Source organism: Hibiscus syriacus, unplaced genomic scaffold (assembly GCF_006381635.1).
Source record: "Hibiscus syriacus cultivar Baekdansim isolate YM2019G1 unplaced genomic scaffold, ASM638163v2 tig00009942_pilon, whole genome shotgun sequence".
Lineage (NCBI taxonomy): Eukaryota > Viridiplantae > Streptophyta > Magnoliopsida > Malvales > Malvaceae > Hibiscus > Hibiscus syriacus.
This window is the reverse complement of record NW_024062205.1, coordinates 1,370,093-1,387,132: the sequence shown is the minus strand read 5'-3', so window position 1 is coordinate 1,387,132 and position 17,040 is coordinate 1,370,093. Positions and strand designations below refer to the sequence as shown.

The window sequence follows — 17,040 nt, the reverse complement described above, 5'->3', positions numbered from 1 at the left end:
GTGGAGGTTCTGTCGGGTTTGTATTCTTATACTTGAAGAAATGATGATAACCTATGCTACTTAAATTAAGCACATGATATCTACGTATATTACTCTTAAGAATGTAAGTTGATATATATGCAAGCAAAGTCATAAAATTAAAGGACTACTTTTACTTGTTTCAAAACATTGTTAAAAGTAAAAAATTAAAAAAAGTGGGGTAATGCTCAATCTCACATAGTATTAAAAATACTATTGGGAATGGTATTTAAGGCTTGGATTTTGCATTTCCTTGTTGAGTGAAAGAGAACAAGGGGGACTCTCGCGTGCCGCCGCCGCCGTCGTCTCGTCTCGGGTCGTGTCGTGGTCGTGGTCGTGGAAATACGTGTCTTCGACACGTCCGCGCGGATACTATCTTTTTAGAGAAAATTCTTAAGAAACAAATCTTTTTTTTAACTATTGCACCGAATTTGGAAAATCGCAACGACAACTGTAGACTATCGCAACGCGAAATAAAAAATCGCAACGCGATTTTCAACTATCGCAACGCAAAATGGAAAATCTCAACGCGATTTTCAACTATCGCAACGTGAAATGGAAAATCGCAACGCGATTTTCAACTATCGCAACGCGAAATGCAACACAAATTTGCGATACTGGAGATCGCAATGCGAATTAGAGATTGCATTGCGATTTTGTTGGTCATTTTCGTAAATCCAAAAAAAGTTGGTCAAAATCGTATATTATCTGAGATTTTTGGTCACTGAGGTTATTTTCACTATATATATATATATATATAAGAGTATCCTAAATCTCGTATGTCATTCCGACCCTTAGAAGCCTGGATTGTGGTATCATCATCACTTTCTCCCCTTGCCTGGAGTGTTCCTCCTCAGAAAATTATACATATAATCCACAATTATCTTCTTCATGAACGAAGCATTCGGTTCAGCCGTCACTTCAGCTTCCCCTAGCAGGTAAATAACTCCATCATCCTTTGCTTTCTCAACAAACTGCAGCTCCTCCTCGGCTCCCGCTATCGGTGCGGATACAATCCGACTCGACGAGTTCGTCGATCTTGCCACATTGATCGACTGGATGGATGCCGAGGATGTGCTAGATTGAATGATCTGGTTAAGCGTTTCCTCAACAAAAAACAGCCCTTTTGCTGCTTCGTTTCTCTTTTCCTACTAGAGCAGTCGTTTGTTCAACAGGCTCTGCCGCTCCTTCGGCTATGTAATATTCATGACGGATGAATTCCTTCAACTTCTCAATCAGTTGTCGCTCGAACTCGTCGGGGGTTCCCATCGGATCCTTGTTGCCGTATCTTACGACGCAGCGGAACATTCGATGTTCTCTCGGTTTGACGTGTCGGAAAAGGAACTTCTCCTCCAATGCTACTTTGGTGATCGGAAGATTCTTAATTGACACAAAGACTAGAACCGAATGGATGGAAGGTACGCTGGAAATGAAATGAGGTAATATGGGAGGTATGCCCTGAACCAACTCCGAGTACAAAAGACCGACTCCCGGCACCCGATTTATCTTCGGATCTTCCACCAGTTGTTTAACATGTTCATTAGAAACCTTATTGTTCAGCTCGAATTCGTATCTTTTCTGGTTCACGTAGTGCCATGTTCCCATGATTGTCATGAGAACAAAAGACAATGCCAGTGGAAGGTAGCCGCCTTGAACGAATTTATACAAGACCGACGATAGATATGCAGACTCGACCGCACCGAAGAACACGACGAAGAGGAGAATCCACAATATGTTTGTCTTCCATATAACCAGCATGATAAGCGTAACCATTCCTGTAGTACTTGAAAACGGTGACGATAACGCAGGCGATCATGAGCGCGTAGTTGACGTCCGGAATGTAAACCTGACCCTAGTACTTAGCCGAGGTGTGGACAACCTTAACTCTGGGAAAACAACCCAGAGTCAACGACTGAGAGATAATTGAAAATGCCCCCCGGATATCATAGCTTGGCTAGCAATAATGGAAGCAGCAACAGCAACGACAAATGTTGGCCAGTACAATGGATCTACATATCCAAAATAAGTTAAAATTCATCAGAACTGGAAACAGCAGTTTAAATTGTAGTCTGATAAAACTGTAAATGCTAGATTGAATAATACCTCTTCATTAATATGAATGGGAATACTACAAATATATATACAACTCCATTCTAACTAATTAACTGATAATTAGTTACAACTGAAAAAACAGAAATAACAAACTTAACTTCAACACTCCCCCCTCAAGTTGGTGGATGGAAGATATCCTTCATCCCCAACTTGGATACAAGATATTCATGTTGTTGTACTCCCAAAGCTTTAGTAAAAATGTCTGCTAATTGTTCTGAAGAAGATACAAACTCTGTCTTGATAAGCCCCTCTTGTATTTTCTCCCTTACAAAGTGACAATCAATTTCTATGTATTTTGTGCGCTCATGATAAACTGGATTTGCTGCAATCTGAAGAGCAGCCTTGTTATCACAATATAACTTGACTAGACACTTTCTTTCTAGTCCAAGCTCATTGGCCAAACCATTCAACCATGTCAATTATGCTGTTGTAATAGCCATGCTTCTATATTCCGCTTCAGCAGATGATCTGGCTATGACATTCTGTTTCTTAGATTTCCATGAAATCAATGAATTTCCAAGCTTAATGCAAAATCCAGAAACATATATCCTTGAAACAGGACACGCAGCCCAGTCTGAATCACAGTATGCTTTGAGTTCACAGCTGCCATTTGAGTCCATTAGAATCCATTGACCAGGATTTCCTTTAATATACCTCACTATCCTTAACGCAGAATGTAAATGAGACTCCTTAGGCTGTTGCATAAACTGGCTCAAGTAATGCACATCAAAAGTTATATCAGGTCTAGTATGTGTGAGGTAAATGAGTCTTCCAACAAGTCTTTGATAAACACTCTTTTCAACCAACAACTTATCATTTTCATTACACCCTTGTGTGCATAATTCATCATATTCTGATGTAGTAAGCCTAACATTTTGTTCAAAAGGAGTTCTTGCAGGCTTTGAACCACTCATTCCTGATTCCTCGATTAATTCAAGAGCATACTTGCGCTGATTAATTAAGATCCCTTCTTTTGACCTCATAACCTTAAACCCCAAAAAATACTTCAACTCACCAAGATCCTTCATTTTAAACTTTTTGATCAACAAACTCTTCAAATCATTAATCAAACAACTATCATTGCCAGTAATCAACAAGTCATCAACATAAATCAACAAAACTACAATCTTCTTACCCTTTCTCATCGTGAACAGAGAATAATCAAACTTACTCTGTTCATAACCAGCCCCTAAAAGAGCCTCAGTCAACTTTAAATTTCATTGCCTAGATGCTTGTTTTAGGCCATAAAGGGATTTTTGCAGTCTACACACCATATTCTCCCCCTGACTGCAAAAACCAGGAGGAAGTTCCATATATACCTCCTCAGACAAATCACCTTGTAAAAAGGCATTATATACATCAAGTTGAAACAAAGGCCAATAAAAAACAGAAGCAATGGCAAGGAGAAAATGAACAGTAACCAATTTAACTACTGGTGAGAAAGTATCCACATAATCCACACCATCTTTCTGACTATAGCCCTTCGCCACCAAACGAGCTTTGTATCTTTCTATTGTACCCGCAACATTGTACTTAATCCGATAAACCCATTTACAACCAATGAGAACTTTTCCAGAAGGTAAAGAAGCAACTGACCAGGTTTTATTTGTCTCAAGAGCAAGAATTTCATCCTTCATAGCATGTACCCATTCAGGATGTTGAATGACCTCATGATAGGACTTAGGTTCAACAGAATTTGAAATGAAGGAAACAAAAGATGTGTACCACAGGGAAGATGAAAGTAAGAAATGAAATCTGAAATGGGATAGTTGGAGGTAGAAACAGAGTTGCAAATAAAATCATTTAACCATTGAGGTTGCTTAGGAACCCTAGTAGATTTTCTAACCAAGATTGGAGCTACTGGAACCATAGGAGTTTCTAACTGTTGCGATGATTGTCCAAGTTCAACATTGGAAGGAGAAACAGATGGGACAACAAAAAGAGGTTGCTGACCAAAGGAAAGGTCTAAAAAGTCATAATCAGGAACAGAAATAGTGGAAGGAAAGAAAGAATCTGTTTGAACAGGAAAATAAAATGGAAACACTTGTTCATGAAAAATAACATCTCTATTGACAAAAAACTTTTTAGAAGTAAGATCAAACAAGAGATAGCCTTTTTGAGTACTAGAATAACCCATGAAGACAGAAGGGAAAGCTCTAGGGGAAAATTTGTCAGTTGGTTTAGGGTCAGTTGTATAGCACAAACAACCAAAAACTTTCAGAATAGTCATGTCAGGAGCTTTGTGATAAAGAAGTTCATAAGGAGTTTTCCATTGCAAAACAGAAGAAGGAAGTCTGTTGATAATGAAACAAGCTGTTAATAAACATTCACCCCAGAATTTAATAGGTACTTTTGACTGAAAACGCAAAGCTCTAGCTACCTCTAAAAGATGTCTATGTTTTCTTTCAGCAACTCCATTTTGCTGTGGAGTTTGAACACATGAACTTTGGTGCAAAATACCAAGAGAAGAGAAAAGAGGAGAGCAATTAGAGTTAAAAAATTTTGTACCATTGTCACTTCTAATAACTTTAGTGATAGAAGAAAATTGAGTAGAGGTAAAAGAAAGAAATTGTTTAAGGAACAAGACAGTATCAGTTTTAACCCTTAAGAGATAAACCCAAGTCATCCTTGTGCAATCATCAACAATAGTCAAGAAATACCTATGACCACTATGAGTAGATATTCTATAAGGACCCTATAGATCTATGTGAATTAATTCAAAAGATATTGAGGACCTAGTACTGCTAAGAGGAAACGACAACCTAGTTTGTTTTGCTAAAGGACAAACAATACAAGTGTGAACAATTTTTAGACTCAGAAAAGAGTTTTCTTATAGTAGAAGCAGAAGCATGCCCAAGTCTAGCATGCCAAAGACTAGTTTTATTAGAAACAAAGATATCATGTACAGAATGAACACAAGATACATTCCCAGTACTAGCCAAAGAATTGGAAAACAAAACAATGGCTCCTTTAGACTCAAAAATGTAAAGGCCATTAAACCTTTTACCAATCCCCTTGATCATGCCACTGTAGAGATCATGCAGTATGCAAATGTCAGAATGGAAAGAAATTATACAATCATGATCTTTAACAAGACGAGAAACATAAAGTAAATTGTGAGAAAAGTTGGGAACAAACATGACATTGGAAAGAACAATTTCAGAATTTAACCTATAAGAACCTATGTGAGTAACAGTTTCAGTATGACCATTAGGCAGATGAACAAACCGATGGGCAGAATATAAAACAGGAAATTGCAAGCCCTTGAAAACCGAAAAAATGTGATCAGTTGCACCAGTATCAATTATCCAATGAGCACAAGAGTTACTCGAAGCAGGTAAATTACAAGCAACAATACCTGCAAGATTCGCACTGGAATCTAAGCTTGAACTTTTGCTCAACAAATTTAATATTTGATGATACTGCTCAGAGGTAAAGGAAGGCACTGCTGAAATATTAGAGGACATAATCGAGACATTCCCAGTTTCTCCATTAACAGCAGGCACAGAGGTAACAACCATGGCAGTATGAGGAACCTTTTTCTTGTTGAATTTAAAATCTGCTGGAAAACCAATAAGCCTGTGTTGAAAACATCAACAGCATGTAACACCGATCACGCCTATGGCCCTTGATTTTACAGTAATCACACGTCCCGCTGAAATGTCTTCTGTCATTTCCTTTGGAAGTAGTTGTAAACATCACCGAAGCTTCAATAGGCGAGGCAGACAGTTGAGTTCGATGCAACTCCTCTTGAATAATCATGGAGTAAGCTTGATTAACAGTAGGCAGGGGCTTCATGAGGAGTAGTTGACTTCGAATTGCAGAATAGGTCTCATTGAGACCCATGAGAAACTGGAACAACCGTTGTTGAGCCACATGAAGCGTATTTTGCTGAGCAGCTTCACAGTCACAAGAAGAGAAAGGAACAAGTGCCGTGTATTCGTCACACAAAAGTTTGAGACGAGTGAAATATGCGAAAACAGACAAGTCACCTTGAATGAGCGAAGCAATGGATTGATGTAGGAAAAAAAATTCTAGAGCCATCGATTTTATCGAATCGCTCTTTGAGGTCTCTCCAAACAGCTTCAACATTCGAAGCAAACACAATTCTAGCGGAAAGATCCTGACTAACAGAGTTCAGGATCTATGAGAGAACCAAAACATTGCAGCGCTCCCACTGAGACCGCATCAGACCCTCATAATCGTCCCTTCGACAGGTTCCATCGACAAATCCGAGTTTGTTATTGGCCAAAAGCACGAGACATGCTCCACAGATTATAGGTTTCGACATCGGTAAGTTGTTGCGATACCAACTGAACGCCCGGCGTGTCCGAAGGATGCAAGAAGAGAGGATGAGACGGATCGATTGTTTGAGCCATGAACCCTAAATGATATCAATTTAGGAAAAAACAGAAGCAGAAATTGCTCAAGGAAACGTGCCACAATACTTAGAGATGTTTGGGCCAAACAGGAAACCCAAGGAAAAATGGCCTGGAGATTGATACCATGTTAAAACTGTAAATGCTAGATTGAATAATACCTCTTCATTAATATGAATGGGAATACTATAAATATAAATACAACTCCAATCTAACTAATTAACTGATAATTAGTTACAACTGAAAAAACAGAAATAACAAACTTAACTTCAACATAGTCCTCTAAGCCTTTACCTGGAATAGATTTGTAGAAAGTGTCGCTGATGTTTTCCGGGTATCGGGTTAGGTAGGCTGCTTGGCCACTATATACAATGAGTAAAGATGGCAAGGTAATGGCGGAGAAACTAATCTGCAGTTCCATGTACAAAGTTAAATAGATTCCAAGATTGGAAAAAAAGAAATAAATTTGCCTAATGAAGTAAACTTACTCGAACTGCTCGAACATTGAAGTGACCCAGATCAGTAAAGATAGCTTCCGTCCCTGTTTGAAATGTCCAAACAATATAGTCATAAAGGAGAAGGGTGAAAAGTGAAAACTATATATATATATATATATATATATATATATAGCTATGGCACTCACCTGTAATGCAAAAAAACTACACCACCAAGGGATACCCACCCGTCTCTACCGTGTCTTCTGAAGTAATCCACAATATATGACGGATTAAAAGCGCGTAGTACACCCTAACCATACGTGGAGAGGTTGTATAAGCCGATGCCAGTGAGAAAGGAAAACCACAGGCAGACTATCAGAGCAAATGAATATCCCACTTTGTCGGTACCAAATCGTTGAACAGAGAAAAGGATGATCAGAATCGCCACGAAAATTCCCATCACAACGTCTGAAAATGCAGTAAACTTTCACGTCAATATATATAATTTGTATTGATAGATCTGTAGGACTGTAATGATGGCGAAGATTGTACCTTGTCCTAAGGATTTGATCCCACCAACAGTAGAAAGAACTGTGGAAAAGAAAAGAAATTTAGTCATTAAGTGAAGGGATAGTTCATCGTCTTAAAAATCAAATCGATCATGGTGATTAAAATACCAGAGATCGATGGGGTTAAAACTCCATCTCCTATAACCATTGACAACTGTCGTTTTCGATGTCAAAATAATTCATTATTCTCAATCAATAAATAAAGGAAATACGTAGTATAGAGAAATAAGGGTCGAATCCTCAGGGACTTAGAAAATCACAATTTAATGTTTGAATGGTTCTAACCAGGCGAAAATAGTAAAAAGGGGGTTTATAATATGAGATTAAAATGGTAAAAATAAATAAAAACAATTTAAATAAAAATAAGAGTATGAAGATTGTGAATAAATACGGTAAAAGCAGCCTCAAGCTTCGCTTTGATTCAATTTCCTTTAGATCATCGAATAAGATTTTCTCTTCGGGATTCACGTCGGTTACTTTGTCTACAAGGGCTATCCTTGTGACTCTATCTTGTATACCGAATACCCAAGGCAATCTTTGATTCTGGCTTCGGTAATTGATTCTAACAACATCTATTGTCGTAGATCAAATACCGTTTAAGTTCGTGGCGACCAAATCGAATTGTTGTTTCTATAACCGTCAATTCCGATCTCAATTCCCTATTGGCAAAGCTATCTCGCCAAGTGTGTTCCCAGGAAGTCGAATTGCTTTCTATAAGCCGAATCTTCCTCCCACACGTTTAATCGCAACAACCTCTTGACCAAAGTCAATCTTTGATTTTGAAAACTGTTTTGATTTTTGAAAAATAAGCACAGAGATTGAGAGAGATATTCCGAAGATATTAAGGGACCGTTTCAATTCTCCCGTTGGAATTGAATCATTGCGACAACTCTCGGCTTATGAAAAGTTTAGCTAAGCATGACAAAAGTCATACTTAGCATAAAAATAAAACTTGAAAATAAAGAAAAATAAAAAGAACTTGAAAAGGAAAAGAGAAAACTTTTATAAAAACTAGAGAGAAAAGAAGAATGTATTCCGAATGATAAGTTTAGGCTTACCCCAAGTGGGTATTTATAGCCTCTCAAAGCCTAAATGATAAGCAAAGAAAATAATAAAATAATACAAAAGATAATTATTTTTAAATTTAAATTCAAACTTAAACTAGTCTCCTAATACAACTCTGCTCGTCCATCTTCCAGAAGGCGTGCGGAGAAAGTCTTCTAGAAGCCGTCACTGACTAGACCTTCTAGAAACTGCCACGTCATACCGCGTCGTGCCCAGAGTCATGCCCATGTCTCCAACCGTGACCAAATAATAAAAAAATGCAGAATTCGCCCGTTTTGTCACTAATTTTGGAAAGTAAGGACCTGCACGAAAAGAAACATAACACGATTTAGCAGTAATAATTCCTCAAAACCGAAGAAATAACGAACAAAGATTAACGGTTCTGAACACTCGTCAAATTCCCCCTCACTTATCTCATGCTTGTCCTCAAGTATGATTAACCAAATCAGTCAAAAACTTCATTAAACGTTCTTTCTCAAGTTTCACATTTAGGGAAGCAAGGTAGAGATCACAATAACTATTCAAGTCAAGAAATCAATCAATTGAACATCACCAATTGGAACAAGTCAAGTGCAATTGTAATATCCATTCATTCATTAATTTCAATGCTCATAACTCAATACCTTACCAGGATTCACTCAAATCACTCAATGTGTTTGGGGTAAAGAAACGCTCAATGTCAGAATTGACACAATATTACCATAAGCCTGCAAGTAAATCAAATCTCCGCTACTAATAAGAACAAGATGCATAAATCAAAGGGTCTTTTATTGGTTGTAACAGGGCTTAGGTAAAGGTGGGGAAAAGGCTAAACATAAGGCTAAATATTCAAGGCAAGGAACTAACAAATAATAATCTCAACTCCATCAAAATATTAAGCACAACAAGATAAAAAAATGACATATCAAACAACAAATTTCTTTTCGAAATGCATTTTTTCTTTTTCACACTTTTGTTGTTTTGTTTTCCATTTTTTTCTTACGTTTTTTTTCCGAACAGCTTCTTTTTCTTTTTTTTTTCTCGAACTGCTGTTTTTTTTTCAACATTTTTTTCGATGGAGAATACAATGGTAAATTTATTCACTTGCCCTGAAAAAGGTAGAAAAGAGGGATAAAAAAAGATTCGGGTTTATGAATATGATGAAAACAAAGAAACGAGAATAGGCTCAAAAGTGGTTAACTAAGGGGAAAATGCATGGGTAGGCTATTTAGTGGGGAACGGAATGGTTAATCCTAAGGTGCCCAAATCATCTTAAAGCATCATGTTCATGTGTAATCTCGACAGTATTTAACATGCAGGTTCTAGAATACCAATGCCAAATTCGACACACTCAATCAAACAAAATGAGAGCGAAAATGATATGCTCGTAAAGGCTCAAATCTCACCAAATTGTTTCATGCATTGAGCTAATAACATTTCAACTAACAAAGTCATGGAATATCATAGAAAATACCAACTTATCACAATTCATGCTATTCACTATCAAGAATATCCTAACATAAACAATCATGTGTTCCCAAACAAGCATAGCATTCTAAAAATTTTCAACAAGACAAAGACAATCAATTAAATTTCTGACCAATTCAACCAACACATACTAGATTCAAAGCATAAAGACAATCGAAATGAAATTCAATCCTACACTCTACTCCCCCTCACTTAAAGCGTTTTGCCTCAAAACAAAAAAATTAAAGTGCAAAAGAAAGAATAGAGTACTCCCCGGATTTTGTTACCGGCCACGACCATGGTGGGAGGCGCTAGGGCAGTGAAGTGTGTTGCCCGGTTTGATGCCGTGAACTTGAAACATTATCAGGTGGTGTTGTCGGTAGAAAACCAGTATCTAAATCCCCTGTAAAACCAAAAACCTGATGTGTAATAATTGAATAGAAATAGGATCAAAATTTACCTCTGAAGTATTTGCTAAATCGCCGAACAGGAGAGAGACGGTGAGTGCGAATGCCGAACGATGTGGTCGGAGTGTTTGGTGCTAGCTTCGGCATCATCGTGTTGTTGGTTCCTCATGCGCACCATCTTAGATGGAGGGGATGAAACACGTTAGCAAGGCGTAGATGCCGTCGGTGGTGAGTATAAGGAAGGTGATGGTTTCGCGCTTTGGGAGGGGAGCAATCAGGGATGGGGGAGATGAAGAGGAGAAGGTTGGTTGAATTGGGATTATTTTGTCACTGTCGTGCGTGGGAGGGGGTGTTTAAATTTGAGTCAAATTAATATTTTGTTTGTTAGGATAATGGGTGTTGAAAATTAAAAAAAGTTGATGGATGAGGATAGGGGTGGGGTCCACGACAAAGTAAAAAATGAGAGAAGAGAAGGTGGGCGATAGAAAAGAAACAAAATGTGAAAAAAATATTTTTGGGTTTTGCTATCGTGCGCCAAGCCTTCCTTGGGTTTTGCTAACGTGCGCCGTTAATGAAACGGTGCGCACAGCTGGGCTTCTCCCTCTTTTCCTACTTTTTTCGACTATTTACTGCTCAACAGACTCCGAAATTAGCACTGTTCGAATCATAATCTCGCAAATCCTCGTCGTTTAAGTTTGAATAAAAATATTCGGTTCCTGCAAAATAAAAATAAAAATTAAATTAAACATGCTTGAATGAATAAAAATAAAATGAAACAAAACGTAAAGATAAAAATAAAAAATATAACGAAATTGAAAACAATGGGTTGCCTCCCATGAAGTGCTTTTGTTTAACGTCGATAGCTCGACGACCTGATTCAGACTACAGGTTCCGTGACAGACACTTCCACTTCATTCGCTTTTTCCAACTAAGAAATTCCTTATGAGAAATTTGAAAATTCTCACAAAGATTTCTTCAGATATTTCCCAATTTTAAAATCTTGTCCAGAAGAATAGCCTGAAACATCTTTTTTACCAAAAAATGATTTCTTCAAACGACTCCTTGATGATTTCGACTTAATTTTTGGTGCCTGCAAAAAGGAAGGTAAATCTTTAGTTTTTAAAAGAGTTGAGATCAAATTTGAATCAACAACTGAAATATTTTTCAACTCCCTTATGTCGTCTTTTTTATCATCCGACCTTGCATAAATCATCAATAAAGTTAGATTCATCATCAACAAGTTCAAAAATGCCAACAAAATTAATACTATGAATGTTATACGGATATCTCATTGCTTTATAAACATCAAATTTTAAGATCTCACCGTCGAACTCCATAGTAAGAATACCGCTTCGAACATTAATTTTTGCATTTGTCGTGCTCAGAAAAGGACGATCGAGGAGGATTTTAGAACTAATGTTGCTACGATCATTTTCCATATCAATCACATAAAAATCAACAGGGAAAATTAAGTTTTCTACCTCCATTAGAACATTTTCTATGAGTCATTCAGGATAAATTATTGATTTGTCGGCTAGCTGAAGTGTAACTCTCGTCTCCTTCAAAGGCTTGGTGGAAATTAAATTATAGACGGAGAGAGGCATTACATTGATAGAGGCACCTAGATCGCACATAGCTCGCTTGATTTTAACCTCACCAATTTTACAAGGTATTGAAAACATACCTTGGTTTTATACTTCGGTGGAAGCGGTCGTTGGCAAAGTGCTGAGACGTTCGCGCCTAAATCCACTTTCTCGGCCCCGGTAAGATTCCTTTTAGTCGTACAGAGATTCTTCAGAAACCGACAATACCTTGGAACTTTCCGGATAACTTCGAGGAGAGGTATGTTAGCTTCCACCTTTCGAAATACATCTAATATTTCCTTTTCCTCAATTTTTTTATCCTTTTTAACTAACCTTGATGGAAAAGGCGGTGGCACTTCGTATGGAGATGGCTTCGGATCGTCCATTTGTTCTTTATCATTCTCTTTCTGGGATCCTGCGTCAACTGGTTCTTCTTCCCTTTGGGAGTTCGAATATTCTTCTTTCTTCCGGGATCTTGCGCTCACTTCCTTTGGGTCTGGTTGTTCAACAATTGTACTACTTCAAAGGGTGATGGCGCTAACATTATCTATTGGATTCAGTTCAGTTTGTGATGGTAGCCTCCTTTGCGACTCTAATTTCCCCACGGTTTGAGCCAGTTGGCTCAATTGCTTGTCCATCTCTTGGAAGTGGGCTTCAGTTTGAGTCTGGAATTTCTCCTGGGATAGTGCTAACCTCTCGACAATCGATTCTAATGATGACTTATGCGGTTGTTGCGGCGGTAGAGGTCTCACTTGATAGCCTTGGTTCGGTCTCGGGTTCTGCGTATAACTAAAGTTCGAATGATCCCTCCATCCTGGGTTGTATGTATTACCATAAGGATTATAAGCTCTTTGGGGATGTCCCGGAAAGTTTTCGACTGCGTTGACTTGAGCTGTTGCGTCGTCTTGAATCAATGGACAACCGTCTGTTGGATGATCAGGTAGTGCATATATTCCACATAATCGATTTTGTTCTATCTTTCCTGCAACAAGAGAGTTTACGATTTCAGTTAACTTATCTATTTTATTTTCTAAGGAAGATGAACTTATCTCATGAACCCTTCGAGAAGGTTCATTATTTGCGCGGAACTGTTGGGAATTTGCAGCCATCGTCGATATTAAGTTTCTTGCCTCAGTAGGAGTCATATTCACCAAGGCTCCACCGCTGGCTGCATCGATCATCTTCATTTCCAGGGGAGATAATCCTTTATAAAAGTATTGAATGAGTGTTTGTTCGATTAACCCATATTGTGGGCAACTAGAACATAACTTCTTAAACCGCTCCCAGTAGTCGTAGAGTGACTCTTCATCAAGCTGTTTTATTCCAAGTATTCTTCTGCGTAGTTCACTTACTTTTGCCACAGAGAAAAACCTGTCAAGAAAACTACGAGTCATTTGAGCCCATGTAGTTACAGAATTAGGGGGAAGATAAAATAACCACTCTTTAGCCGAATCAGCTAAGGAAAAAGGAAAGGCTCTAAGTTTGATTTGGTCCTCGATTACTCCCTGTGGTGTCATGCTAGAGCAGACCATGTGAAATTCCTTGAGATGTTGGTGTGGATTCTCGTTTGGCAATCCACGGAATGTAGGGAAGAGATGAATAAGGCCGGTCTTCAACTGGTACGGAGTTTCGCCTTGGGGAAAATCAATGCACATAGGTCCTTGTTCAGTGGGTGCCGTGGCTAACTCACGAATAGTAGGTTCGACCATCGGAATTGTATTAGCGAATTCACCTGAGTTTGATTCTTCTTTTGGATTTGTTTGTTGTCTCTTTCTTCTAGCTTCAGCTTCGATCTCCGGGTTGTACTCCACTAATGTGCCCGGATTAGTCCTGGTCATAAATCAAAAGCAAACAAAAAATTAGTAACTTTGGCGAAGTTCCCCGACAACGATGCCAAATTGACAACTGTCGTTTTCGATGTCAAAATAATTCCTTATTCTCAATCAATAAATAAAGGAAATACGTAGTATAGAGAAATAAGGGTCGAATCCTCAGGGACTTAGAAAATCATAATTTAATGTTTGAATGGTTCTAACCAGGCGAAAATAGTAAAAAAAAGGGGTTTGTAATATGAGATTAAAATGGTAAAAATAAATAAAAAACAATTTAAATAAAAATAAGAGTATGAAGATTGTGAATAAATACGTTAAAAGTAGCCTCAAGCTTTGCTTTGATTCAATTTCCTTTAGATCATCGAATAAGATTTTCTCTTCGGGATTCACGTCGGATACTTTGTCTACAAGGGCTATCCTTGTGACTCTATCTTATATACCAAATACCCAAGGCAATCTTTGATTCCGGCTTCGATAATTGATTCTAACAACATCTATTGTCGTAGATCAAATATTGTTTAAGTTCGTGGTGACCAACTCGGATTGTTGTTTCTATAACCGTCAATTCCGATCTCAATTCCCTCTTAGCGAAGCTATCTCGCCAAGTGTGTTCCCAGGAAGTCGAATTGCTTTCTATAAGCCGAATCTTCCTCCCACACGTTTAATCGCAACAACCTCTTGACCAAAGTCAATCTTTGATTTTGAAAACTGTTTTGATTTTTGAAAAATAAGCGCAGAGATTGAGAGAGATATTCCGAAGATATTAAGGGACCGTTTCAATTCTCCCGTTGGAATTGAATTATCGCGACAGCTCTCGACTTATGAAAAGTTTAGCTAAGCATGACAAAAGTCATACTTAGCATAAAAATAAAACTTGAAAATAAAGAAAAATAAAAAGAACTTGAAAAGGAAAAGATAAAACTTTTATAAAAACTAGAGAGAAAAGAAAATGCATTTCGAATGATGAGTTTAGGCTTACCCCAAGTGGGTATTTATAGCCTCTCAAAGCCTAAAGGATAAGCAAAGAAAATAATAAAATAATACAAAAGATAATTGTTTTTAAATTTAAATTCAAACTTAAACTAGTCTCCTAATACAACTCTGCTCGTCCATCTTCCAGAAGGCGTGCGGAGAAAGTCTTCTAGAAGCCGTCGCTGACTGGACCTTCTAGAAATTGTCACGTCACATCGCGTCGTGCCCAGAGTTGTGCCCATGTCTCTAGCCATGACCAAATAATAAAAAAATGCAGAATTCGCCCTTTTTGTCACTAATTCTGGAAAGTAAGGACTTGCATGAAAACAAACATAACACGACCAATTTAACAGTAATAATTCCTCAAAACCGAAGAAATAACGAACAAAGCTTAACGATTCTGAACACTCATCAACCATCGAAGTGCCAAGGATGGTGATCAAGAAAAGACTGAGTTTGGCAAGCGAGCTGTTCTCGATCTTACCTCTGATTTTATACGCCCGCTTGAACTGGTTCGATGGAGTGTCCAACCGGTAGTTCGACAGCTCTCGGTCCTCCAGTTGTTGGTTACATGGTTCGGGATCAAGCTCATTTTCACGTGCCGACACATCAAGGAATACAGCGCAAAGGTTCCACCTTCACCATTGTCTTTGGCTCTCAAAACCACGAACGCGTACTTAAAGAAAGGGATGAGAATTATGGAGTAGATGATGAGGACGGCAATTAGGTTGTCTTGGTGGCTGATGCCGTCGGTGAAAGTGCTGGCGTATACATAAAGCGGTGAAGTTCCGATATCTCCGTAGATAACTCCGACTGACTGAAATGCCAAACTCAACTTCACCGCCTATTTTACCTGAACAAAGTTACAACCACCCTTTAAAAGGAATGACATGGAAAGCAAAATTTTTAGCTTTTAGGCGATGAAGATGATAAGCGATTTAAACAACGTTCGCGGTCACATTTTCGGTCGTGATACGTTTATCGTTGTTGCGAACATAACGAATGTTATCGCGGTCACTATGAGTGTACGGTCGTGAATTTTTTAAATTTTGCACAACTTATCTTTGAACATAATAAAAATAATTATAATTATAAAGAATCATTTTTAATGATTTTTAAAATATTTTCTAAACGAATTTGATATATATATATAATATAGTTTAATCAAATAGAAAACTTAAAAATCTGATGATATGATAAGATAATTAATTAACGATGACATTGTGAATAAATTATTATTTAAAAGAAATAAGATTATAACATAAAAAATCTAAAAAATTAAAATAGATAAAAATAAATTTTACGAGATAATAAATTCTTTACCATTTTTATTTCTTGTAATCCTTCACTAAAAAACTCAACAAACAATACCATTTCCTTTACACAATTGTGAAAAAAATAATTGAGAGTTAAAAAATAGAAATAAAGGAATTCAGAAGCTTGATTTGATATAAAAAAACAATTAATATTTTACTTGAATAATTTCAGTAAAGATTCAAGTACGCCACACTCAATTATTACAATTTTTTTTATTTACACTTAATAGAGACGTAAGGTGTTTTTTAAACAGCCGATGTCATCAGTCGATCCGATCAAACTTTCGTTCATCTTCCATGTAATATGTCACCGTTTGTTATGGAAAATCGTTCAAAAATTTATCGGATATCGTTATTATTTTTCATCGATTTCGATTGATTCTGACATCCACAAACAACACCGCCGCCACCATTCGAACCACTATATAATTCTGTTCAAAACACAACCGTTCGACGATGACGATGACAATGATGATCGGCGACCGTTTGAGTTAAGAAATTGAAATTGAGAATTAGGAATTTGAATTTTTGGTCACGGTAAGAATGACGATTGATCAATGGATGGGTGACGACGAGTGGGTGTCCGTTCAGCAATGACGGTGATGGCCAGAGATGACCGACGAGGATTGATAGGGTTAAAATTAGAGATTTTAGTTTTTAGGGATTTTTATAATTTCAGTAAAAAAATAGTTTTTTATAAATAATTTTTTTATTTTAATTAAAAATAATTTTTTTATTATTAAAAAATTAAAAAATAAACTATAAGCACCTAAAAGTATAATTGAGAAAAACATTAAACATCTATTTTTAACGAAAAATTATTTAAACACTAAAATATTTTCCGACACATAATTCGAACACTTTTTTTTTGTATCAAGCCTATATAAAATTAAACATTATGTTA

At 37.3% G+C, this 17,040-nt stretch overlaps 1 pseudogene; it reads right to left on the bottom strand.

Moving 5' to 3' along the window:
- Positions 1-786: 786 nt before the first annotated feature.
- On the bottom strand, positions 787-16,194 carry LOC120203550 (annotated as a pseudogene).
- Between the last annotated feature and the right edge of the window lie 846 nt (positions 16,195-17,040).